General features: G+C 32.6%; 2 long non-coding RNA genes across 2 annotated transcripts in view; one reads left to right on the top strand and one right to left on the bottom strand.

Moving 5' to 3' along the window:
- LOC126025725 (uncharacterized) overlaps positions 1 to 17,254 on the top strand; it is a 105,151-nt gene extending 87,897 nt beyond the window's left edge. Inside the window, exon 3 of the long non-coding RNA XR_007501511.1 lies at positions 17,028 to 17,254. This is a non-coding gene — a long non-coding RNA (uncharacterized LOC126025725). The remainder of the gene's footprint in view (positions 1 to 17,027) is intronic.
- The window catches only part of LOC126025727 (uncharacterized), a 722,173-nt gene that overhangs the window by 627,331 nt on the left and 69,144 nt on the right, over positions 1 to 25,698 (bottom strand). The gene's annotated exons all lie outside the window — the stretch shown is intronic.

The following is a 25,698-nucleotide window of genomic DNA, read 5'->3' as shown; positions in this document are numbered from 1 at the left end:
GAAGGAAGGAAGGAAGGAAGGAAGGAAGGAAGGAAGGAAGGAAGGAAGGAAGGAAGGAGGAGGAAGGAAAAAAGAAAGAAAGAAAGAAAGAGAGAGAGAGAGAGAGAAAGAAAGAAAGAAAGAGAGAGAGAGAGAGAGAAAGAAAGAAAAAAAGGAAAGAAAGAAAGAAAGAAAGAAAGAAAGAAAGAAAGAAAGAAAGAAAGAAAGAAAGAAAGAAAGAAAGAAAGAAAGAAAGAAAGAAAGAAAGAAAGAAAGAAAGAAAGAAAGAAAGAAAGAAAGAAAGAAAGAAAGAAAGAAAGAAAGAAAGAAAGAAGGGCCGGGCGGTGGCGCTGGAGGTAAGGTGCCTGCCTTGCCTAGGCTAGCCTAGGACGGACCACGGTTCGATCCCCCGGCGTCCCATATGGTCCCCCAAGAAGCCAGGAGCAACTTCTGAGCGCATAGCCAGGAGTAACCCCTGAGCGTCACAGGGAAAGAAAGGAAGGAAGGAAGGAAGGAAGGAAGGAAGGAAGGAAGGAAGGAAGGAAGGAAGGAAGGAAGGAAGGAAGGAAGGAAGGAAGGAAGGAAGGAAGGAAGGAAGGAAGGAAGGAAGGAGGAAGGAAGGAAGGAAGGAAGGAAGGAAGGAAGGAAGGAAGGAAGGAAGGAAGGAAGGAAGGAAGGAAGGAAGGAAGGAAGGAAGGAAGGAAGGAAGGAAGGAAGGGAGTCCTACTCTGCTCAGAAATCGCTCTTTGTAGGCTCAAAGAACCACATGGGATGCTGGGAATCAAAACGAGGTCTATAACCAGTTGTCTGCATGCTAAGCAAATGCCCTATCCTCTGTGCTATGCTCCAACCTATTTTCCATTTCTAAAATAACATTTATTCTTTTTCCTTTAACCTTCTCCTACTCTGTTTAGCAGTCAACCATTCTCCCATGTAGATAAGTAGTATCAAAATATCTGAACAATTCCCAAATTAAACACTGGAACAAAAAGAAAAGCTAAAGCATAATTTGGGGAAGCAAAAACTGAAGTGAAAAAAAAAACTACATAATAAATAAAAGAATAAAATTAAAGGAAAATACTATGAATACTGTTAATAAAAGACCAGAAAAAAATCAGATACAAAAACTTTCAAAGAAAGGAATGAACTTTCTCAAGCCTAATGCCAAATAAAATAAGAAATCATGTATCTGGAAAGAACAGTGAAGAAAGATCCAGACCTAGATAACAAACAACAACAACAAAAGAACTTTAATTAAAAATGTAAGGAGTCTTACCATAAAGAAAAAGAGAAAGAAGAAAGAAAAAAGGAAGGAAGGAAGGAAGGAAGGAAGGAAGGAAGGAAGGAAGGAAGGAAGGAAGGAAGGAAGGAAAGAAGGAAGGAAGGAAGGAAGGAAGGAAGGAAGGAAGGAAGGAAGGAAGGAAGGAAGAAAGAAAGAAAGAAAGAAAGAAAGAAAGAATGAAAGAAAGAAAGAAAGAAAGAAAGAAAGAAAGAAAGAAAAAGAAAGAAAGAAAGAAAGAAAGAAAGAAAGAAAGAAAGAAAGAAAGAAAGAAAGAAAGAAAGAAAGAAAGAAAGAAAGAAAGAAAGAAAGAAAGAAAGAAAGAAAAAGAAAGAAAGAAAGAAGAAAGAAAGAAGAAAGAAAGAAAGAAAGAAAGAAAGAAAGAAAGAAAGAAAGAAAGAAAGAAAGAAAGAAAGAAAGAAAGAAAGAAAGAAAGAAAGAAAGAAAGAAAGAAAAAAGAAAGAAAGAAGAATGGAAGGGAGGAAGGAAGGAAGGAAGGAAGGGAGGAAGGAAGGAAGGAAGGAAGGAAGGAAGGAAGGAAGGAAGGAAGGAAGGAAGGAAGGAAGGAAGGAAGGAAGGAAAAGAGAAAAGAGAAAAATAACGTGAATAGTCTTTTTGCACTTCGGATCACATTTTCCTTTCTTCCTTCCTACTTCGGATCACATTTTCCTTCCTCCCTCCCTCCCTCCCTTCCTCCCTCCCTCCCTCCCTCCCTCCCTCCCTCCCTCCCTCCCTTCCTTCCTTCCTTCTTTCCTTCCTTCCTTCCTTCCTTCCTTCCTTCCTTCCTTCCTTCCTTCCTTCCTTCCTTCCTTCCTTCCTTTTTTCTTTCTTCTTTCTCTTTTTCTTTATGGTAAGACTCCTTACATTTTTAATTAAAGTTCTTTTGTTGTTGTTGTTTGTTATCTAGGTCTGGATCTTTCTTCACTGTTCTTTCCAGATACATGATTTCTTATTTTATTTGGCATTAGGCTTGAGAAAGTTCATTCCTTTCTTTGAAAGTTTTTGTATCTGATTTTTTTCTGGTCTTTTATTAACAGTATTCATAGTATTTTCCTTTAATTTTATTCTTTTATTTATTATGTAGTTTTTTTTTCACTTCAGTTTTTGCTTCCCCAAATTATGCTTTAGCTTTTCTTTTTGTTCCAGTGTTTAATTTGGGAATTGTTCAGATATTTTGATACTACTTATCTACATGGGAGAATGGTTGACTGCTAAACAGAGTAGGAGAAGGTTAAAGGAAAAAGAATAAATGTTATTTTAGAAATGGAAAATAGGTTGGAGCATAGCACAGAGGATAGGGCATTTGCTTAGCATGCAGACAACTGGTTATAGACCTCGTTTTGATTCCCAGCATCCCATGTGGTTCTTTGAGCCTACAAAGAGCGATTTCTGAGCAGAGTAGGACTCAACTCTGAGTGCCACTGATTGTGGCCCCAAAACCAACACTCCCCCCCCAAAAAAAATAACATATCCATGATATTTAGATAATCTGATCTTGAGAACTATAGAGGTATTTGTGGTAAATATTTGGAGTTTATTAAACTATTTGATGATAAGATATCTGATTAGAATGAAACATTTTAATAAGCTAAGAGTGGAATATTCTATACTATCACAAGTAAATATGTGGAAAATAAATTGAGAAGAAAAATTCAGGGGAAACAGGTTCAGATTAAACAAAATAATATATTCATAACTTTAATTCCTATTCCCTCAATATTATGTTCTAAATTTTTATCTCATACAACATGACTATTTAGATAACATTTCCATGAAGTGTAAAATGATCATGGTTTTCTAGGTATATATTTCTACTGATATAGAATAACTTGTGTTTGAGAATTTTAATTTTGAAAAAATATTTATACAAAACTTTCAGAAACATTGTAAAATTTTTCTATTACCCTATGCCAAACTACCCAGTATTTTAGTATGCCTATGAGAGTGCATAAATATTAATATTTTACTATAAAAATTCTATAATATCATTTGAATACTCATTGTTTTTCCCTAGTTCACATTTTGTTGTTGCTGTTGAACAGCTATTATATAGCTACCAGATACCACATTACAATAATAGCCATTTCTTTTAATTTTTATTTTGGGTTGTGAAACTCAAATTCATTGGTCTTAATGATTTGAATAATACTCAAAGCTCACATATCAGTTGTTACATACAAAATCTATCAATTTTATTTGTGATTTTTAAAAATAAATAATCCAAAGTAACACTTTTTTGGAGAAGATGGTCTAATAGGTCAGTTAATGTTCTTCCAATTTAGATTAAAAATAAATATAACCAAGGTAGTATCACTGTTGCTATTAACTTTAGTTTTGTGACTTGTGACTCTTTTGAGTATGTTTTCTACACCATTACATATATATATATATATATAGATAGATAGATAGATATATATAGATATAGATATATGTAGATATATAGTTTGTTTGTTTGGCTACACCTGTTTGACGCTCAGGGATTACTTCTGGCTATATGCTCAGAAATTGCTCCTGGTTTCGGGGGACCATATGGGACGCCGGGGGATCAAACCTCAGTTTCTCCTAGGCTAGCACTTGCAAGGCAAACACCTTACCTCTAGCGTCACCACTCTAACCCCAATATCATACTTTTTGAATTGGTTTCTATATTTAACTTACATTTTAGTAGTAAGAAGCTATATCTCAACTTCTGAACTTATAAAATTATTTTGGGGTATATTTATATATTCTCTTCAAGTTATTAAATATTCAATTATTAATTTATATTAATATAGATTCAGAGCATTATGTTGTATCTTGGATCATAATCTAATATAACTTAATTTGTATTATTCTTTATTTTTATTTTGGGTCCTACCCGGTGACACTCAGCAGTTACACTTGGCTATGTGGAATAAATAGCACATAGTTGTATGTATAGTTTTTGATGCACATTGTAATTTTTATTTGTGAATGTTTTATTGAGGGCTTTTTCTTTTGTATATATGAGAGTGATGATATGATTTCTTAAAACTTTAGCCCTATGTTTATAATAATTGCAATAGTTTATAGAATAAATTAAACAGTATTATTCCACTTTTAGAAAAATAAAACACTAGAAAATTGATATCATTTATCCCAGAAATGTTTGTTAGAGCTCCCTTCTGAGACATTTGGACATAGTTATTACATTAGTGGAACAGTTATTTCTAAATTTATATTTTATATATTTAGAGATACTCATATTATTTATTTCTTCTTGAATGTATTTAGATGGTTTTTAAACATCTGCAGCAACATGATACACTTGGTTACACATAAATTTAAACAGTTTATCAAATATAAAATCCTTAGTCAAGAAAATGGGGTGAAGCATAGTAATTTAAAAATAAAAACAAACTTTCAATAGAGATTTGGGTGGGAGTTGTACTAAACCCAGCTGTGATCAGTCCTTACTCTTGTCTCTATGCTCAGGAATAACTCCCAGTAGAGCTCAGAAGATTGAACTGGGTTTAGTTGCTTGCATTACAATCACCTTAACCTAGGTATGATCTCTGCAGCTCTCAAACTTGCAGAGGTATGTGAAGTCACTTTTGAGATTTTAATCATATTAGTAAGAATAGGTTTTTATTTTTTCTAAATACAACGTAGGCTTGTTTATGTCTTATGTTTTCATGTATATATATATGTATATATATACTGTAAGGATTTAATTATGATTTTTAGAAAAGAATTACTAATCAAAATATCAAAGCGATAGCGCAGTGGTACAGCATTTGCCTGGCACACGGCTGACCCAGGTCGGACCTGGGTTCAATTCCTTGCGTCCCATATGGTCCACCAAGCCAGAAGCGATTTCTGAGCTCATAGCCAGTAGTAATCCCTGAGCGTCACCAGGTGTGGCCAAAAAAAAAAAAAATACTTATCATGTAAGAACATTGAGACTGGAACGATAGATAGCACAGAGGGTAGGGCATTTTCTTTGCATACGGCCAGTCTGAAACCTACCAGATGCTAGATTCCCCAGCATCCCATATGGTCCTCTGAGCCTGCCAGGAGTGCTTTCTGAGCACAGAGCCAGGAGTAATCTGAGAAAAAAATTATATATGCTTTGCTATTTCATAATTATATTCAGTTTACATTTGGCATAAGACTTGCATTAACCTTTTTCAGAATTTAATATGTTTAGTCATTAAGAAACAGGTGTTCATATTGCTCTGTTATTATTAGTATATCTTGTTTAAGGTAAAATCCATGTTGTCTGATTTGTATTTCCTTTGTGTAATAAGAAAAATTTTAAACAGTAATTATGGTTTAGATTTTTATTTTAAATGTTGTTTTTCATGAGACATACTTTTGATTATTAATAGTATGAACTAATGTCAACTTTTGCAAAAATAGAAAAATTAGCAGTTATAATTTTACACAAGCTATTTTATATGCATGTACTCTAAAGCAATGATATCATAAATTTGTCATTAATATACTTAATTAGAGTCTTATTTATGGTTGCTGTTTTTATCTGCACCTTGTGCTACTCAACATTTACTTATGTCTATGCTCTAGAAGCACTCCTAGAAGTGCTCAGGAAACCATATTTAGTTTTGGGAATTGAACTTGGATCACCATATGTAAGATAGATGCCCTACATAATGTATTACTGCCTTGTGCCCCTAGTTGCATCTTTTGTGGTAATTTGTCTAAGTATTTGTACACATGGTAAATTTGATATTATCATTATATATTATATTTATTATATAAAATAGAGTACTGTATCATTGTGTTTATGACTGACTAGTTGACTTTCAGTTATTATTTAGAATATCAGCAATATACAGTTTAAAGCTGATTGTTTTCGTTTTACTCGCTCACACACTTAACCTAGTAGTTTAAATGAAATCAATATTAAATGTAGTTTAGAGAAAATGCGTAAACTAAAGAATAGATGAAAAAAAATTGATGCTTGAAAGTGATTGTCTATATCGATTGGAAGGAGTTACTTCTCAATTGAAGATTAACACTCTGTAGCCATCGTTTTTGGTCATTTTAACTTGAATGTGTTGTTTTGTAATTGCTTCTCCCTTTTATAACTTTATAATTTGATCACATCAATTGTCATTCTACCCCAGGTTTCATACCTGGTGGGAGAAGGTGGGTGCAAACAAATTGAGCAGAATATCATTTCCACTGGAAGAGGGTCATTCCTCTTCTTATTTCAGCCCTTTAAAAGCTGGTATTGTTGGCTTCACTGATGTGGGAATGGCCTCCCTTGTCAAGGGAGACTTGCAACTTAAACTCTCCCAACAATTGAAAGCTCATCTGAGAAGATACATTTTTTCTTTCGGGATGTTAGAAGAACAAGTTGCTTCCCTAGCTGAAGTTGTTCTCCAGAAAAAGTGGGGCTGGACCTACTCTTTCTTAAGAAAGAAGAGCTCTAGGGGAGCAATGTTGTTTCTATGCTAACAAGCGAGGGGTCATCCATGAGACACTGCAGCATGTCAAGGTAATTTGCAGGAGTGGGAAAGGTGGCAGAAAGATTCTGGCCTCGTAGTATGAACAGTGGTTCACTCAGTCACCCTGGATTAACTTCCTAGACCTTATTGATAATCACTCTGGCTGGACCATTTTTTCTTTCTTTCTCTTTCTCTTTCTCTCTCTCTCTTTCTTTCTTCTCTTCCTTCCTTCCTTCCTTCTTTCTTTCTTTCTTTCTTTCTTTCTTTCTTTCTTTCTTTCTTTCTTTCTTTCTTTCTTTCTTTCTTTTTCTTTCTCTTTCTTTCTTTCTTTCTTCTTTCTTTCTTCTTTCTTTCTTCCTTCTTTCTTCCTTCCTTCCTTTCTTTCTTTCTTTCTTTCTTTCTTTCTTTCTTTCTTTCTTTCTTTCTTTCTTTCTTTCTTTCTTTCTTTCTTTCTTTCTTTCTTTCTTTCTTTCTTTCTTTCTTTCTTTCTTTCTTTCTTTCTTTCTTTCTTTCTTTTCTTTTTTTCTTTCTTTTCTTTGATGTTTTTCTTAGTAGTCCTTGCATAATTAGTTTTTTCACCAGCTTTTTTCAGGCAAACATAAATGCAGTTAAGATGCTTGTGTTAAGGTCCCAGTATGTGCCCATAAGTAGGGACAAGTACAAGGAACCTCAAGGAGAGTCAAAGATTTGACTCAGGTCCATAAGAATCGAAAGGAATGTGGGGTCTTGGGTTATGAACAAGGATGTCTCCATTTTGTAAGGCATATGTTAGGCTTTCCTCAAGTCTATTTCCATTACACAGCCCCAAGCTACTTGACTATAACAGGTAGCCTATTTGGAAAGGATACTTGGGAGTAGTAGGAAGGTACCCTAGATTCACCCAATAATTTCAAAGATCATCAGAAGCTAGAAACTCCTTATTTCCCCTCCATATATTTTGATTTATGACCTTGGGCAGGTTCATTCTTCTTGCTTTCCTCAAAAATGCAAATATGTAATGATATATTTTTCTTAATTTGTACTGCCAAGGATGTTTTATTTTTGTTTTTGGGACACACCCAATGATGCTTAGGGGTTACTCCTGGTCATGCGCTCAGAAATCGCTCCTGGCTTGGGGCACCATATGACAGGTATCGAAATGGGGTCCATCCTAGGCGAGCATGGCCAAGGCTTACCTCTTGCCTTACCTCTTGCCTCACTATTTCGGTCCCTTCAAAATGATTTTTATATGCTTCTTTTCTATACATATAATTTTCAATCATTATGGAAAACTGTAAATAGCATATATTTTGTTTAGAAATTATATGTTCTCTTGGATAGCAAAAAGACATTTTAGTAAATACATGAATTTTATTATATCATTATATCCGATACAATTAATAATTTAAAAATTGTATGAGTTTACTCAAGTTGCAGTAACAAACCCCGAATAGAACACTATTCTTTCTTTTTCCACACAATTTTGTTGTTAGAAATTTAAGATCAAATTGCCAAGGCATTGGTATCATTTAATTTGTCCTTGACTGATGTCTTCTCTATGTATTTTCATGAAATAATCACTTTCAGTGCATTTGTCTTAATTCGTTTTTTGTAAGAACACAGTCATATAAGGTTAGGGTTTATGCTAAAAACATCACTAAATTTAATTATCTCTGAAAACACCCTTCTTTACTTACCCTAATAGAAAGTACTTCCTCTACAATAGCTTCTTGACATACACTTTTAATGAATTGGGTCTTTCACTTTATGTACACTCATAAAAACTAACAGTCCAACCCTCTATAACTATTTTGTTTCTTTGTATCTGAGGTAATAGCATTTTATTATAAAATTATAACTTTGGTAATATAGATTTGGAGTTTCTAAGATAAGAAAACAGACATATCATTTGGAAGAAAGAATAGAAACCAACAATCTGATTAAACCAAGAGAAACAACCTTTACTTTAAAAAAATACCCAGGCACATTTTTATAATTTCAGAAACATTCTTTTTATCATTTTCAAATTGCTGTGGACCAAATTTGTTTAATTTTTAAAATTAAGGTCATAATTTTTCTTACATGAAAATACGTTCTTCTATTCTAATGCAAAAACAGATGCTAAAGTTCCTAAATGAAAAGTTGCTAGTTTCCATTTCACCTTTCTATGTTTGTAGGAATTTGGTCAGGAAAAAGAATAACTTAATTAATAGCTGATGTTACCAGATTCCTCCTTACTTTTCTTTTCTCCAGGTTGATTGACCAAAGATGCCATTGTTGGCTTCTGTCTGGTATCTAGTAGGTTCCAACTGTTGAATCTCTTCTCTTTGACAAATCAAATAATTTGATTTGTTAAATTGAAGTTCTTTTTCTTTACATTTCTCTTCATTTTAGACTAACAGTAAGCAAATTGTAATGTTTTATAATTCAGTATATGATTTTTACATTCAGCTGAATGTAATTATATTTAGGACTATAAGACAAGTAAACGGATCATTTGTTAACTCTACATATATGAAAATCAAAGATTTTATATACCTGAAGGTTGTTTTTTGAGGAACTTTTCTGAGTTTTGATCATTATTTTTTTGAATGTATCTGGTCCTACGAGACCACCTTGACTTCTTACAAGAATCAAAGAAATGCAACTTAGGATGAATATACGTATACCTTCTATATTTTTAGTGATGAATTGTAAGAATCTGGATATCGATATTTACAAGAGTTATCGTGTTAACTTGGCCACATCAGCAAAGATTCAAGGTTTGACTTTCAAAGAACTGTATGATCTTTGTTACCTTCACATATAAAATTTCCTCCATGGCATGAAACATCACCCATCTCTGAAAAGCTCATAAAGTTATCCCAAATCACCAGCTCCAAATACTGAAAAATCAACAGACCATATTTCCTTCTAAAGAATAGGGTTAAATTTTGTCTCCAATGACAAATCCCAACCCGGAACAGATTGCAGCCAAGCAGCTAGCAGAGCTCGCTGGGTGAACTGCACAGGCCATGGTGGGTGCAGAACTCAGAGCCGGAAAGCAAACAGCTGCCGTAGCCTGATTTGAGTTAAAATAGTGTGAGTGTTTAGTCTGGCGCACGGCTTCAGGGGAGATTGGCAGCTGGGTCAAACAAAGTCCTTCCATTGGCTCTCTTCCCAGGCAGCTTCTGCTAGTATTTAGGTACTAGTGCAGTGTAGGGCCCTTTTCTCAGGCAAAACCTAACATCTGACCGCACCCTCTGCTTTTACTACCCCCCCCCACCACTAAAAAAAAAGCAGCTTTTCTTTCTATCTTTCTTTTTTTTTTTTTTAGCTTCTTTCCTTAAGATAAATTCTCCAGTGAATAACCTCCCACTAATTGTGTATTAGCAATGTATTTTATCTTGAGAGCTGACTCACTGGTCTCTCAACGTGGTGTGGAAAGCAGCCTGTTACAGTGCTGGGTTCATAAAAGAGCCTTTATGGTTTGTGAAAGAATATCTGTGTGCTTAGGCAGGAAACTTTTTGATCTGCAGAAAAGCCAGAAGACATCTAGGTAAGGATCCATATCAAATATACTTTTTTGGGGGGGGAGTGGGGACGGTCTGCGAGGGGGTGTGCAGAAGTTGGGCAATGAGAAAGTTTTCTTACGATTGACGCGAGTTTGGAATCTAAATACTTTTTTAAAGTTTAAAAGGTACTGGCTATTGTTTGCTTATGTTTTGTTTGTTTAGTTAAATCTTAAGGGAATACTGTCAGTCCGATGCATTTTTTTGCGATTTTGTTTTCTGCTATTGAACTGATTATAGTGCATACACAGTTTTATTATATAGCAAAATCTTTGTAATCTGCAACAGAAAGAAAGTGTATTTAGGAGGGAAATTGACAAGTTTTAAAGAGTAATTGTACAATCATTTGAGGACTGAGGAACGCTGCATTATACTAATAAGGGTTTAATTACCAAAAAAAAAGTTTAATGTTGCTTTGGAAGGAATATTAAGTAAGTTGCCTTTGTCTCTTACTTTTTAATTTTCGTCACTGATTTAGCCTGTTGGGTCACATTTTTTGTTAGTACTGAAGACTGCTATGAATCCCTAATGAGGCCCCTTTGCACATGATTTTGGCACTTGGCCAAAATCAACTTCCCAGCGGCAAGCTTTCTCTAAAGAACCTGAAGCATATATATATGGATATGTATAAGTACATATATGTGTATATATATGTTATTTGGTTTTAGAAATCATGTCTGAAAGCTGCCACAACCAGTTGTGTAGGCATGTCAAAATGACTTTATACAGTAAATATGAAACAAGCATTTTAAATCATTTTTCTTCATATTGTGGTTTTCATCTTTATGCATTTCTTGCTCATGGCATCTTCAAATAGGTTAGAACCAGAACAATCTTAAAAATCTTACCAGGTTTTTTTTTACTTTTTTTTTCTTAGCAATGTAGTGTAAGGGTGGTCATCTTACTGAGAATTATACAGTACGGAAGAGTTTTAGGATAAATAATAGACGAATTCTTAAAATTCTAATCTCTGTAAGCAATATTCAGTGAACAGTAAGTAATAACATTTTCAGATGTTTCTCTGTACATACAGTTAAGTTTAATGTTTAAATAGTCTTTTTCATATTTAATGCCATTTCAGATTCTAAACAGTGTTACCAGTTATAATATTAAAATTTATTAACAACTATATTAGTTCCAAAACTTATTACAGTAAAAATGTTTTCCCTATAAACATGTTTGAATAACTTTAAATTACTGTGTCTAATTGCTGTTCTGTGGTTAAAAAGCTAAAATTTTTTCCATAAAAATATTTTTGAGGCCCAAAGGCATTTCAATCAGATTTTTAGAACTCTTAATTTTGATGTTACTGTAGCTGGCTTTGTCATAAAAGCTGATGTGTTCTTTATACTACACTGTTTAACAGAAATTTAATTTTAAGAGTTAAATTGAGTTGTAATGAAATACTATGGTAATCATTTATTAGCAAACTCAGATTTCATAGTGATTTAAGTCACCTCTTTGATGTCAAAAATGGATATGCTACAGAGTAAATAAAAGCAAGATGTCTTTTAATCTGCTTATTTTTATAAAAAAAAATTCTACCAATTATCACTCTCCTAAGTATTTTTGTCTTGTTTCTTGCTAGTCTCTAGTAATACACAGCGGAGTTAAAATTTTAACTTAAAATAAGAATATTTTTAAAATATTGATGAGAGCCTGAATTATTATCTTTTAAAGAAGTGCTTTGGAACTTACTGTCTATTTAGTAGATATGTCTTTATATACTTAATATAGTTAACTTACTTCTATTGCTATACGTGATATAAAATGTAGCTAATGTGGGTTATACAAAATAGTGATAATTAAATAAGGAATGTTGAAATTTAAAAATATAACTTAATTTTCTAGAGGTCAAGTTCTGCATTTACAACAGGTATATTTCGCTGGCCCAAGCTGAGATACTATGTACACGCTTCCGTTGAAAAACATCAGGAAATGTTTGAAATTATTGTATGAGTTGACATTACATTCATATATTTTAAATTGAGAAAGAACAATTTCTATTCCTAACTAAAGACACTTTATATTAGTTTTCTATTTCTACATAACTTCAAATGTGAGTGCTGAGTTAATATCATTTTAAAGGGAGTATTAAAAAGATATATATATATATATATATTTCTAAATTGGGGTAAAAAATAGAAATAATTTATAACTTTCTAGCTACTTGCAATAAGATTGTATTATTTAAACAGATTCTTATTTAAAATTTGTTTAATTTCTTCTTAAGCAAACTCAAGTACACATAAATTTATCTTCTTTCATTTTATGATTATTTTAATACAATATTTTATTTAACATAAATCAAAGAATATTTTTCTAAAGTAAATTTATAAATGTTTTGTTGGATTAATATTATTGTATTTATTCTTGTTGTTAATTAAGTACTCTACTAAGATCAATGCCATGAAGTCTAGAACTTTTAGAGTCCAGAAATAAATTTGTGAACTCAAAAGTAACTTAATTGTGCCCTTGATTACTACTGTGAGATTTTTCTTGATTTAAGATAGAAAAAAGTAAGTTTTGAACAAAATTTAAGTTTTACTTTCTACTGAAATAGCTAAGTAATTGATTTGATTTTGCTACAGCTATAAATTGTAATTGAGTGTTTCAGCAGAGTTGACTCTGACAGATATATTAGCTAATTTTCCTTTTAATCATAAATACAAATGATATTTTCCTCATCGATTTAGCATTTTAATAGATGTGTGTAATTACTATTAAAATAAGATTGTTTTAACATTTAAGTGTATTCAATTTGTTATAAAATTCAATAATAGGTTATACTTATTATGCCATTCTTTCTTCTTTTAAAAATATTAAAGCCTGGTTGTATTTTACAATATTGAAAATTTTGTCAGTATGTAGAAAAGAAATTTATTTGTAGTAGTGAATTTAGATTATGGGTCTTTATTCTTTTAAACATGACAGAGTTTTGGTTTTTATGCAACAAGATTATAAAGTGTTTTTTTTCTTTCTATTAAAAGATTCTAAAAAGGAGATTTATACATGCAGTATTTTATCTGCAATTTTTCAAATTATTTGCAACAAGGGCATCTTAAATGATGAGTTCACTCTTCTATGTAAAGAATGCTTTGTTCTGAACTATTTAAGTAGCGGCAATGAGATAAATATGTTGGTACATTAAATACAGCATAATTATTGCATTTTGGCAAAATTTCAGTAACCTCTGCCATAAAGATGTAGTATATGTAGGATGATGTTGAATTTGCTTCACTTATCTACTGTTGTTACTGCTAATTTAGGCAACATTTGTTGCTTTTGGAGAAGGTGTGTGCCAACATAGAACAAGATATGTCTCATGTAGTCTGCTTAGATATGCTGTTTTAGAAGTAAAACCAACCTAAACTTTGAAAAATAAATGCATTGTTTATTACATGTAAGACATTATTGATAGAATTAGCTGCTGTTTTGTTCTTTTATTAGTTTAATCATCATATTTCCAAGAAGTTGTATGTAACTTTAGCTTAGATAAACAAGTAATTTAAATAATAGCATTTTGTATTTAAATATAATTAAAATTAAATCAAAACAATACCCACTGATTATTTTTTTATTTTAGAGCAATTTAATTCTTTGAACTTGTTGAAATTTTAAACTTTACATTGTTTTACATTTTAATTAATTTTAAATATTGCTATTTGGCATAACATTTAATTATTATAGGTTTTAACTTACAGAGCATGATATATATTTGAATAATATTTATGTTTTACTTTATATTTTTATCAGTGTAATGTGAGTAAAGGACTTTTTTTTGATACTTAATATTTTCAAAATTCTTTTAAGTTTTCTTTGGTTTATATATTGAGATATTTTTGTTTCTGTGAGTTTCTGCCTACACACTGAGGCATCTATCTTGAGAGCATTATACCACTGTATAATCAATTGTTTCTAGTGTATATTTTTAATCACAATAGAAAAAATACTTTTGAGTTTCTATCAAAGGCTAGTTTATTCAATATAGATGATTATAGTAAATGTCATAATTTTTATAAGTTAACTTTACTGCATAACTAGAAATTGCAGTTAAGAAAGCGAGCCCCTAATTTGATTATTATTGCTTTTAAATATTTAGTTTTATGGAAACTCTAAAATCTCTATTATGCAAATATTGATAATTACTCATTTTATATTTGCCTTCTATTTTTGCTGATAAAATAATACTTAGTAGCTCTTTAAAAACAGTACTTGATAGATCTTTCATAATACTATGAAAATTTGGTTTGCCTGACTATTTTTATCACTAACATAAGATGTCAGTGTATGAGTGTTCTCATATACTGTGGGGGAGGGATTGTTACCTAAAAGTATTCAAAATATTTTCCTTCCCTGTAACTATCAACTATTTTAATATTTACCAAGATTTTGAAAGGCACAGTTGTAGATTTTAGATATTATATAAACATGTGGACTATATAGGCTTTCCTGTGAACATTAAGTAAACATTAAAAAATAAGATTAATATAAATGACATGGTATGTTTTTGCAGCCACTACTTACAACTTGGTATGAACAAGTAAACAACACAGCACAAAGATTGACAGTGGATACAGACACAGACACCTACACTTAAGAACTGCTGACAAGGTGGCTTTAAAGGGATGATTTAGATCCAACCATTATAATAATTATGTCTTGCTTCTTGTATTTAAATCTTTACAATTCCTTGTAACTTATATCTAATTTTTTTGCAGAGAGATGGGATGTATCATAATATACTCATTTATGATATTCAATAAAATGATATTTTGATTTTGATTGGAGGAAGTGCTTTACCTATATCACAGTTTGAGCAAGTTAATTCAATCATTTGCCAAATTGGAATAATAACCAAGCTAACTCACCCTTAACAAGAATAATTAGTTTTTCATTCTTCTCTAATCCAAAGCACTTGCCAGAAGAATGTAGACCATTGTGCATAAAAGGTTAGGTTGCTAATAAAAACTGTACATCAATATTTTATTTTTGCGTTAACAGTAATTGAAGTTCAAGATAGCATAGATTTATACACAATGGGTTCAAGATATTTTAAAAAATAGTTAGAAGTATCAAATGGTCCTGAAATTAATTTTGTGGAATTCACATTGTTAGAATACTATGAGAGCTGCCATCTGTAAGAAACTATTTTAAAAATTTGTCCATTGAATTTTTACATATTATTTCTTATTAGCATATGATTTAGATCAGAATTTTCTAATAGCAACATTTTATCAATATATGTTTATATTGCTATTGCCAGATCTTTTGGGATCTATTCTGATCACATGATCTTTCTTTTCTCCTTTCCTCTCCATTCATAAAGTCATTCATAAATTTATTTTCTAATCTCCTGTTTTAAATAATTGTAGGTACTTTAACCTCCCAATAGGTTGATGCATAGACATCCCTACTCAAGTGTAATTCAACTTTTCTTAAGATGCTTTAAGTTGTCAAGAAGTGAATCAACAAGGACATAGAAACAAAGAATAATTTATAATTTTAGCAGATGAAAAAGAATGATAATCAGTTAAGAATATTTATAGAATGATAAAAATTTTTCCATTGTCATTTTATGCAAACAAATTTAATTTGGAAACTGCTGTTTATTACTCGAAAGCAATAATTGACTTTGGTAATCAGTAGCTAAAAATGCCTAATATAAGACAAAGATTAGTTTACTGCATTAATAACTCTAATTTATAAAGTAATCTATTCAGTCTTCAATATCTGCATCATTCCTATGAATGCACTGGTATTTGCATACATTACATATTTCGCAGTAGTCATGTCACTTAAATGTTTTCTCCTAATAGATAAAAATAACTTCAGACTAATCTAATATCTTAGTTTCCATTTGTACATAGTAAAGCATACTTAATATCACACTTAAAGTAGCTAAATCATATAAAGGCTTAGATTAATAGTGACATAGATTGCATAAACCAAAATGAAATTATATATTAAGCACAGGTGTTTACTTGTATTTGCATGGTCAGATGTACATATTGCATTGCAGGTACTGCCTCTCCTTTTTCACTTGAGAAAGGATAATTAAAGTAATTTACAGATGTGCAAAGGCACATCTGCTTTACCCTAAACTAAATTTTGCAAAAATTAGCTAAATTTTAATGGGTTTAAAAGTCATTTTAATTGTTTTTAAATTGGATTGGAAACACCATTACCGGGTTTACTCAATAAAGGGAATTAATACTTTAAAGTATCTGCATAAGTTCTGTTTAGAAGCAGCAGAATCATTAAGAGATTCGAGATTATGATCTAACAAAATCTTATAGCAGATTTGTAAAAAATGATGATTATGCATATTGATCCATTCCAGTGATTTAATAGCTTTTATATTTTAGGATAAATTTATCTTTGATTTTAAGAACAATAAGTAAAATTCAAGAGTATGATATTTAATATCAAGGGTATCTATAAAATATAAAATATTGGTAAACTACTTTGTTATTGAATTATAACCAATGACCATAACTCTGCATATCCAAAATATATTATTTATGTGTATACTTTTTGATATAAAGTTGGATTAATTGGTGGCTTCGACCAAGAATGGGCAACTGTAAAGCTCTACTTAGTGTAGGATCTTTGACTAGGACATAGTTAGGGATATATTAGATCTCAAAGCCAACTGGGATGAGGCATTTTTCATCTACTATGCCTTCAGATTCATTTGCATTAAATGTGGGAAAGCCCAGTTTACCAGAGATGTGGTTATTCTGCCATCCAGGAGATTGAAATTTGACTATGTAGAATTTCAATTTCATTCTTATTTTTCTGCAGCTCGCTGCTGATGGACTCGGTGAATGGCTGGAGTGGATTCTCACCTCTGTATGCCAGAAGCTTTCCAATGATCTTTGAATACTTGTTCGATACCTAGTATTTGGGGCAGCATGAGATGAACAGCATATGTGAATGTTCACTGGCAAGAACTGTCTCCATGGCCCCTGAGGACAAACCATCGAAATCACAGTACGGAGGACACTATCAAGGATGTTGCTGACAGCATCTGTGGCACACCTGGCCACATGGTGAGTTTGGGGGAGGCTACATAATCAGTTTAGCTATAAGGGATAAAATAAGATTTTAAGAAAATGCTAGCTTTGGTGACAACTACCAAAAAAGGAAAGAAGAGAGAGAAAAAAGAAAGAAAATGGAAGAAAAAAATGGACCCGGCAAATAAAAATTAAAATAAATCCTAAATAGTAACCACAAGCGTGAAAAAGAAAAAGAAAAGTGGAAGAAAAAAGAGAAGGAAAATAAAGTCAAGAACTAACAAATCAAAACAAAACAAGAAAATGTATGGGTGCTGGAGTGATAGGGTTTGGCGTTTCTTCTCTCTCTCTCTCTCTCTCTCTCTCTCTCTCTCTCTCTCTCTCTCTGTCTCTCTCTCTCTGTCTCTCTCTCTCTCTTCTTGTTTTTTTTGGTAGTTGTCACCAAACTTTTTTCTCCCTATTTTCTTATCCTTTTTATCTCCAATGATGTGGAATGGATGCTCAATCTACAACAAGCTGTAAAGTGGAGACCAGTTGCACTAGCATACTGGGGGGTAGAGGAGGGAGATATGTGATACATACTGGGAACAGGGGTGAAGGGAGGACAGCACTGGTGGTGTAAATGCCCCTCATTCATTGTCACTATGTATCATAAATGATGCAGTGAAAGATTTGTAATGCACTTTGGTCACAATAAAAATTAAAAAAAAAGAAAGAAAGAAAATGCTAGCTTTTACTTGGATTTACTTGTGTACTAAAAAGCAGTTCTAGACTCATTAATATTCCATCCTAGGTTAAACCTATGATTCACCAAATTTCTTTGGACTTAAATTAGTTTTTCTGAAATTCTTTGGAAAGGCATTTGACAGTAAATAGAAAAAGAAAAATGAATGGTGAAGGATTCCATTGATCCAGGGAATGAAAGGGCATTTGTACTGTATAAATTTAGAAGTTCGTTATCATCAGCACATTAATATCTCACCAATAATTTACTTTTATAAGAGTATTACTAAAGCAATTCCAAATATTTGATTTTGGAGGTAATTTAAAAAATGGATTCATTAATTCAACATGTGCACATTCTATCTGACTTGTCTTTATTTTTCAAGTGATTGGCCTGCTGTGAAAGTGTTATCATGAAGCAATAATTCACAATCTGTACAGAATGTTTCGCATATCTCAGATAACTTGATTCTATAAAAATCATCCAGAGTGGGTACTGTTATCCCCATTTCACAAATAATAGAAACAGGATGCTTACATTTTCCCCCAATTTCCAGGGGTAGTACTATTGGGGTCAAAGTTTCAACTTGCACTAATGGTGCTTCTAAATCATGCTTTCATTGATTTACTAGATATCTGATGATCCTAGGCTTGAAGATACATATGGAAAACATTATGAGTAATCCTTTGATTTATATGTTTTATTAAATCAACTGAAGAAATGAAATTCTAAAAGTGTTCAAATAATTTTGAGCTGGAGATATAGTATAGCAGCTACTGTGTTTGCCTTACATGAGGCTGACCCAGGTCTGATCCTTAGTATCTCCTTGGGTTCCCTGACCAATAGCAAGATTAATTCCTGAGACCACAATAGATAATAACTCCTGAGCAATGCTGGGTGTGGCAACACACACACAACCACACGCACACATACACACAAAGCAAAAAAAATTTTTAGAGAGAAAGAATATTAAAAATATGAAGCTTTATATAGTAGATACTTTTGATTTATTACCTATTTCCAGTATTATGTAATAAATAGAATCCAGGGATTTTTTTTATTCTAAGTAGATATTATCCTGCAAAGGATAATATATATGGACATGGTTACATTTCTAATGTAAAACTTTTATAAATCAGCGAATTTAAATGTTAAACTATGGAATAGTCTAGTACTGTATTACTATTTCCTTCTTTATAGTAAGGAAATGTATCTCAGTTAGGAAATTGCACTAGATTGTTTTATTGGTGTGTATATTATTAAAGCCAAAAAATTAAAAGAATTAGAGAATCTTAATCTTTTAGAAACTTGAAATACATGATGACTCAATTGTAGGTAACTTCTACAAATGAAGTTTCTGACATTTGTTTATTGAATTAAAGTTTAAGAATAGGGAGGATATGCATATAAAGTTTGTTTTATAGAAATGAGTAATTTATATAAATTAAGTTACATTCCAAGTTAAATATTATGAATCAGTATATTTTGATGGAGGCTTAACATTCTTTATTCAAAGTAAAGTCTCCTGTGTGCATAAATTATTGGCTTTCAGAATTGTGATTGTTGAGTGGGGTTTTCATAACTCTCATATTTTACACAGGACAAGGTGACCTGAAAAAATAATTTTTTTCTCCTGTTAATAACACTATCCCTTAAAATCTTGGCTTTGACCATAAATCTTGAATGCTTGTATTTCTTCTTCAGAATAAGGTCCTCTTATTTTTAGATCTACTTATATTCAGCTCAAATAATCTGTTTATTTTTATTTCAATTTATAGCTATGAAAATTAAGTATAAAGATAATTAGCAACATTATAGATACTTTCCATATATTTATTATAAATAATGTATAATTATTACGGTATATAATAAAAGTATTAAATTATACATGACAGTATATAGATATTTATTATAAGTAAACTCACTCACTAATAATTTTTGTTAATTAGTAACATTTGTAGGTCATAGTACATTTATAGTAGTAGTACAAATATTTGTAGTAGTACAAACTACTAGTTTGTATATGCCATCCTTGATTTACATGCTATGATATTCTAGTCCTTAAGTGAATTGTACAGAAGGGTGTATACTGCCTCAGTTTTAAAATTTCAAGTTTGCTTTCTTCTAGAGATTAACAGTTTTAGTTTTTTAATGAAATGTTTTTATAGAAACATCATCTGATTAAAATGTTGTGTATGTTTTGGGACACCTCATTAAACATCTACTTGTCTGTCCAGCTTTGTTCTATTTTGTAATCCTCCCAACCTCTTGAATTTTCCATTCTCTCCCGATATCCACTAAGAGTTCTTTTATTCCAAAAGTGTATTGTTTGATTTAGTGCATTTATTAGTTTTTCAGTATACATCGTATATGAATGAAATCATTGAGAGATTGTATTTTATCATCTGGTTTATATCACTCTGTGTAATTCTCTGTTTTTGAAATCTGACAGTTTATCTATCTTTATAGCTAAGTCATATTTCAAAATACAGATATGCCACATATGTATCCATTATTAGTGATCACTTTGGTTATTCCAGATCTTGACTTGACATTTTACACAAAAGCATGAGAATATATATAATTACAAAAATAATAGGAAATGAATAATTTGGGCCATATTTCAGCTGAGCTTAGCAGTTATGTATGATTCTATGCTTATTGATTACTCAGGGCAATGTTCAGGGGACTTTATATAGGGCCTTACATGGAACAGCGGTCAATGTTGTACAAGATAGGTACCTTAACACCTTTACTAACTCTCTGAACCACCACTCAAATTGTGTTTTGTTGTTTTTGGTTTTTGGATCACACCCGGCAAAACTCAGGGGTTACTCCTGGCTCTAAGCTCAAAAATCGCTCCTGGCAGTCTCGTTGGGACCATATGGAATGCCGGGATTCGAACCACCGTCCTTCTGTATGCACGGCAAATTCCCTACCTCCATGCTATGTCTCCAGCCCCTCAAATTGTATTTTAGAAATGTGATGTGTAGTTCATATGAAATTTCTATATATATTTTTATGAAATCACCTAGAATCTATAATGACTGCACCAATTTACATTTATACAATAAAACTTTCCCCTTCTATACACATTATCTTTGAAAATTATATTTATGTCAAATTTATTTTTAATGGAACTAGTTAAAACGCACTATCTGGGTGTTAATACTAGAAATGCCTTAATCCTAGACATATATCTGGTTTAAGGTAGTTTGTTGAAGATGTGGAAAGATTAATTTCTAACTTTATTTTCTATTGCCGCCATGTAAGACTAAATGGCTTTTATTACTTTTAAAAAAATTACCACAGAGGCCTGGAAGGTGGCGCTAGAGGTAAGGTGTCTGCCTTGCAAGTGCTAATGGCAGTTCAATCTCCCCCCCACCCCGCTTCCCCATATGGTCCCCCCAAGCCAGGGCGATTTCTGAGCGCATAGCCAGGAGTAACCCCTGAGTGTCAAGTTGGTGTGGCCCAAAAACCAAAAAAAAAATGGGATGATTTTTTTTCTCTTTATTTGAATATCTTGATTACATAAATGATTGTGATAAGGTTTCAGTCATATAAAGATCACCCCTCTTCACCAGTGCAACATTCCCTCCACCAAAGTCCCAAATCTCCCTCCATCCCACCCCACCCCCACCTGTACTCCAGACAGGCTTTCCAGTTCCCTCATTCATTCATTTGATTATGGTAGTTCTCAGTGTAGTTATTACTATAACTGTGCTCACCACTCTTTGTGGTGAGCTTCATGGAGTGAGCTGGTGTTCCAGCTCTCCTCTAATTGTCTCTGAGGATTGTTGCAAAAATGACTTTCATTTTTCTTAAAACCCATAAATGAGTGAAAACCCAAAGCAAAATATCCATAGGACTGGTAGATAAAGAAAAAATTTCTAGGAGCTGGTAGGGATATTTGCCTTGCATGGGACTGACCCAGTTTTAATCTGTGGTATCATAATCTCCCAAGCTTCACTAGCAGTAGTTCTTTGGTGCAGAGGTATGAGTAATTTCTGAGCACTGTTGGCTGTACCCCCCCCAAAACAAACAAACAAACAAAAAACACAAAAGAGGCCTGCTGATAAAACTGACATTAAATAAAGTTATTTTAAAAAAAATTACCACAGAGTATAAAGCCAATAGCCTTTTGTGTATACTCATCTTCAACATTTAAGAATCATTCTTGCTTCAGCATCATTGGGTGCAGCCTGGAAGCCTTATATATCTCTGATAGCTGTGACTCTGAAGGCAGCTGTGGTGACTGGTTAATGCCCAATATATAGACTCTAAGCAAAGCTTCACTACATTTTTGTGTCCTCCTACTGAATTGCTGGCCAAACAATAGAAGGAGATTTAGGACTCTTGAACACCATTTAGACACCCCACACTGAAGAAGACTCTTCATAGCAGATAGTAAAATACATAATCTTCGTTGAATGTAAACATTAGATCAAGTCCCAATTTCGTTTTGAGTGGGGAAAGAGGAGGATGAAACAATTATTTTGTTTACTGGAAACCATGAAAAAGAAAGCATACTCAAAATTCTGTATGTTTCAGCAACAGATGTTAAAAAGCATCATTGAAAGCCATACCATTTCTATTCCTGGATTATCTGTTTCTATACTATTTGTCTGCATATGGTTTTATGGTTTGTCTGTTTTCCTTCTTTTTTTACATTAGCCACCATGATTTATAAAGTTATTCATAGTTGAGTTTTAAATAGAAAATGTTCCAGTACCAGTCATCCCACCAGTGTCAACTTCCTTCTACAACTAGTGTTCCAGTTTTCATCCCAGAGTTGCCCTTCCAGCCCACCAGTCACCCTGTTTGGTGAAAGTTTGAGCCTTATGATTTCAGTGTTGCTCACTCTGGACATTTACCTTTGCCCTTCCTTAGCACTACCAAATGTACCTGAAACCCTTTGACTTCTCCCTGACCCTCTTTATTTCTCATCTACATTCTCTACTTCTACACTCTTTCCTTTTCGTTTTAAGTATAACTAGGGTTATAAAGAGGTGACCTAGTCCAAAGCCAAATAGCATATGGCAGCTTACCTGGCCCACAAACTTGGACTCCTTGACTCCCAAGGTAATGCTTCATGTTCTGTGTGGAAATTACAAAGTATCCCATAGGTGCAGGGGTCCTCAAACTTTTTAAACAGGGGGCCAGTTCACTGTCCTTCAGACTGTTGGAGGGCCAGCTTATAGTAAAAACAAAAATTATGAACAAATTTCTATGCACATTGCATATATCTTATTTAGAAGTGAAGAAACAAAATGGGAATAAATACAATATGTGGCCCGTGGGCCGTAGTTTGAGAACCATTGCTAGGGGGAGTGACAAAAGGTAATAATGAGGATTGGTGGCTGAGGCTTAAGGGAGACATTCCAGCATAATATAAGAGAATTCACAACAGTTTTAACATAAATAAATAAAAGATAGTGCATGATTCATCAGGATGGACTTGTATGCACATTTGCATGTGCATACCTGTAAGTATATGCTCATATACTTTCATTTTCCAAAACAATAACCAAAACTTTTCTGTGTACCAGAATGTGGTTTTATGCCCAGCTGGCATCTATCATCACCAGTTAGCTATATCTTACTTTGTGTTCAAGTAAATATATAATTTAATAACATTTATGCTCCCCTAGTTATATAAATCAGCATTATGTTTATGTGATTTATCCCTGTCTTACATTTTTCTGTAGGTTTGTGCTTTTTATTGCTCTAAAGTACTTCTGTATGTCAATATAGCATCTTTTTCTGTTAGTTCTGTTATTTTGTGTGTGTACGTGTGTGGATTTTTGTTTGTTTGTTTCTGGGCCACACCCGGTGATGCTCAGGAGTTACTCCTGTTTATGTACTCAGAAATCACTCCTGGTTTTGGTAGGACCATATGGGATGCTAGGAATCAAACCCAGGTTATCCTGGGGCAGCCATGTGCAAGGCAAACACCCTATGGATGCACCATCACTCTAGCCCCCATAATTCTATGTTTTTAACATAAAGATTAAAATATAATTTGGTGCCAGAATATAGTAGTCAATTTTTATCTCTAGTGGATAAAAATAGAAGTGAACTATTTTCATTAAGTTACCAATATGATTGGTTTTTTTGACTCATGTATTTGAACTGTGTGAGGCAAAGATCAAAGTTAATATTTCATATTAATATATTCTCTAATTATATTTAACATGTTTACAGATAGTCTTAACTTTTAAACTTCAGTATATAGTCAATATATTATAAATAATACATATTTTAAAACACATTTATTATTTTTAAAGTTATATGAGTCCCTAAAAGTTCTTTGTATGAAGCAATATAAAGTGCCATTGTTACAGATTGAGTTTTAATAATTCCTAATATTTAACCTAATAATTTTATGCATGAACAAATTGAAATTAATTTAATATAATGACTGAATAGGTTGTGAATAAATAAAAATGAAAGAAGACTAAAGTAGAAAATTGCTTTGGAATGTTTTTTTGGTTATTATAGTTGTTTTGTTGGTTGATTCTGAGAGGTCATCAATCCTGACAGTAAACAAGATACTGAGGTTTGAACCTGGGCTAGCCACATGCAAAGCAAATGCCCTACACCTCTCTACTCTCTCTCCATCCCTAAAATTAATTTTTTAATTATTTTTTCAATTTTATTTGTTTTTTGCGGGTAGTCTATACCTGGCTGGTCTCTGTATTTACTCCTGGATCTGTGTTCAGAGATCACGCTAGACTGAGGACACCATAGAGGGTGTAAGCAACATATTCGACGTATTTACCATAATAATTGCTCAGGTTGAAGGGTTGTTTTTAGTTTGTTTCTCTTTGTGAGTGTGTGTGTGTGTGTGTGTGTGTGTGTGTGTGGCAAGATATTTTTTTTTAATTGACTTAGATATGAGGGGAAGAAAAAGAATAATGTTCAAGAGAGAACACACACACTTCTTCAGAGTAGAAAATGTTGGGAGAGAAAGTTCAGTGCTAAAGAGAAAATATAGGCTTGAAAGAGCTGAACTTTTTAATTTTCATTTGCTTTTTCTTGTTTGTTGAGGAGCCACATCCTAGTGTTGCACTCAGGGACTCACTTCTAGCAGGCTTTGGGACTTTATGGGGTGTCAGAGATTAAACCAGGTTAATCACTTGCAAGGCAAGCACTCTACCTGCTCAACTATTATGCTGGGCTAAAGTAGAAAGGTCTTTGCCTGCTATGGTATTTTTATGATAGTTTAAGTTTTGTTATTTTTGTGTTTCTGTATTTAAATTTAAGATGATTTCTTCTAGGAATCACCAATACCATTAAAATTAAAAATCCTCATAGAAAAAAGCTATGAAATATATGAAATTGAATATATATAAATACAGTAAATATGTGAATAAAGGAAATATATGAAATTTATTTGAAAATATGAAAATGATATAATTATCATTTAAAATGATATATAATTTAAATGACTTAGATATAACTAATTTGCTTAACCTTGAGCTATTTACAAACCTCTTATTAGTATAGCACAAAGACTAATGGAAATATTAACTATATTGGCCATCTTTATAACTATTCTGAGTTTGTTACTTAAGTAGTCTTTATAATTTCCAAAGTAACTATTTAACATAAAACGAATAGCATTGAGGGGCCGGTGAGGTGGCGCTAGAGGTAAGGTGTCTGCCTTGCAAGCGCTAGCCAAGGAAGGACCGTGGTTTGATCCCCCAGCGTCCCATATGGTCCCCCCAAGCCA

This window comes from Suncus etruscus, chromosome 13, assembly GCF_024139225.1.
Source record: "Suncus etruscus isolate mSunEtr1 chromosome 13, mSunEtr1.pri.cur, whole genome shotgun sequence".
Taxonomy (NCBI): Eukaryota; Metazoa; Chordata; class Mammalia; order Eulipotyphla; family Soricidae; genus Suncus; species Suncus etruscus.
Note: the sequence above shows the minus strand (reverse complement) of the source record. Positions and strands in the feature narration are given on the sequence as shown.